The sequence below is a fragment of the Eleginops maclovinus genome, chromosome 12, assembly GCF_036324505.1.
Source record: "Eleginops maclovinus isolate JMC-PN-2008 ecotype Puerto Natales chromosome 12, JC_Emac_rtc_rv5, whole genome shotgun sequence".
In the NCBI taxonomy this organism is placed as follows: Eukaryota; Metazoa; Chordata; class Actinopteri; order Perciformes; family Eleginopidae; genus Eleginops; species Eleginops maclovinus.
The window spans coordinates 21,637,218-21,639,937 of NC_086360.1; positions in this window are offsets into that span (position 1 = coordinate 21,637,218).

Genomic DNA, 2,720 nt, shown 5'->3' on the forward strand with positions numbered 1-2,720 from the left:
GTCTGAGGCTGTTTACTGTCTTTTTTTGCAATGAATGTCTATTGTGATAATGCCACCCTTTAAATAAAGTGTCATTAGTAATGACGTCAAACTTGCAGAATATACATGTTAATGATAACTTGGATTGCTTTTGTCAATATCTCGTCTTTTAAGGTTTCGATTACCTAGACTGTACGTTATACAGTGCCTGCAAAGTTAGATTGATACAGTTCGATGATACATGTTAAGGTTAAAAGGAAACCACCACTGGGAACTCGTCCCGTTCTCAAAGTTCCTACATTTTATTGCTAAAATATTCTTAAACATGAGCTATTTTCTCCTGAATCCAAAAGCTAGAGTGCTTGAATTCAGATCTGGGATGTCAATGATTTGGGGAAAGCAATTTAACAGAACAAGGGACATTTGTGTTATATAAAATAATAACGCTGATTTGAGTGCAACAAAATCCATCAACCATTTATGATCTATGGAGCAGCTTGGTTTTTCAATATGTAATGATATATAATGTAAGGCTGTTCTGGTTTCTTGCTTTAAAAGAGTGTAGCTCTTTATTTATTGAATCTGAATTGGCAATGGATATCACATTTTGACTTCTTAATTTATGGTGGTGTTCCCCTATTGCTGCATTAGGTAGCATATATTTCTCAGGATATGAGATGGAAAGTGAAGCGTTTGCTCTTTTATAACCTCACAGTCATCACTCATCTAGCAATGTTGACTGCAAAAAAGCTGTCGTACCACATAAAATCACATCGCATTAGTTGCAGATTTGTGGTAGTGTAAGCTGCATTATGAATTGAAATCCAGGTCTTTACACAGTACATACCAAGGCTTTGATGTAATGTGTGGAAGCATTGATTGAAATTCAGGGGACCAGAGGAAACCCGAAATGTCAATGAAAAGTTACAACAATGTGTAATTTTTATTTGTAAAGTATCTAATCTGACGCATCCTGCTTAAAATAATAGCAGAGTTGCATTATGGGTTTCTTCTGAGAAATTGGAAGAGGTAGAATTTAGGTGTGACTATAAAACAATCCCACACACATGGTCCCTCTCCTGTGTGGTACAGATTTAAATAGAGGAGGAGACTTGTTGACACACTCACCTTTGATAGTCCGATCACCGATGAGTGTCCAGATCCCAACACCCCCCCACACACAGCCCCTTGTTAGGAAACGTGCATCCCATGGTGTGCATCCGTTTTGGCACTCCCCGGTTGAGATAAGGCATCAAGAGAAGGCTGCCGTTAAGGTCGTGATTATCAGTCAGTGACGCAGATACAGGAGACACAGAGGAGCAGCTCTCAGTCATCTGCTTCTATCTTGGGAGGCAGAGATACTGGAGGACATCGCTGGGTCAATGGACCAAGCTGATGTCTTGGGTGATGATGAAAGGAAATCGAAAGGGAAAACCTGAAGTCACTTAGCTGATGATAGCAGCTCCTACCCATTCCGTATATTCACACAAAATCAACCAACATCGGAGAATATTATTGGGTCATTTCGCAGAGGGGTGTTAAAGGGTAATCCTAAAAAAAAAGTAAACATACAGTTGGAAATTGAGGACCCATAGGCACAGATTAAAGGCCTTTTGAGGACAGAGTAAAACCGTTTTCTGTGTATACTTTTTGATTCAAAATTATTATCAATAGGACAGTGACTGTTCTGGTTTCTGTGTTTGAGTTGGCTGATCATCATCGGAGTGGACGCCCAATGCCTAATGACACAAGATAGACCCCTTCATGTTTAGCTTGTCAGAATTCTGTTGTACATTTAATTATTACATTCATTCTTTATGTTCCTGTTTCTTTCTGGTTATCCAACAGGTTTAGGGCTAGATATGTTAAATATTAACACATGTTAAATATGTCTTCATTTGTGATACTGTTTAACTTCTGATAAACAAAACAAATCTTTATTGATTGGCTGATTCCAATTCCAATAGAACTTTCTTTCCTGGCTGGGTGAAGGGCTTGGAACAATATTTAAATCTCCATTAAGCAACATATCATTTACAACCAATATAATTAAACAGTTTAATGGAACAGTTGACTGATGACTTGAACAGGAAAAGTTGATGTTTATTCAAAATCGAATGTGGTTGAGTCATTATGTCACTATTTATGAAATCATGAATATGATCTTGTTATTTTTAATGAATTTAAGCAAATATATGTATTGTCTTCCATAAATGGGGCCCTCTTTGCAACTTATCAGACAGCCTTTCTCCATGAACCCTCTTATCTTCTATTTTCAAGGGATTAGAGGACTAGCAGAGATGTGTGTGCATATAAATATATGAAATCTAGCCACCGAATCCATAACACTTCATCTAATACAGTGTGGTTTTTTCATACATCTAGAGTCATGCCAACCTCACTGCTAGGTACCATACCGAGCTCATTCTAGATGATTATTTTTGTTGTTTGTACCGGCACTGATGATGAAAATGATTCTGAGAATCAAATAATAGGAATAACAACATTGTGGAATAACAGAGGCTATATAAAATGCTCCTGAATCTCTCCCTGAATTTGCAGATTTTCCTTCAGCACATAATGCTTGTGTTCCTGGTGCAGCTCTTCACTGTACGAATAAATAAAATCCACAGTAACTCATAAGTATTTTCACACAGCTTCAGCAGGTATCATATTTTTCTGATTTCCTCTCTTTCGTTCTTTGATCAGGAAGGAGAGTTTTCTTGCAGTCGTTCTGAGGA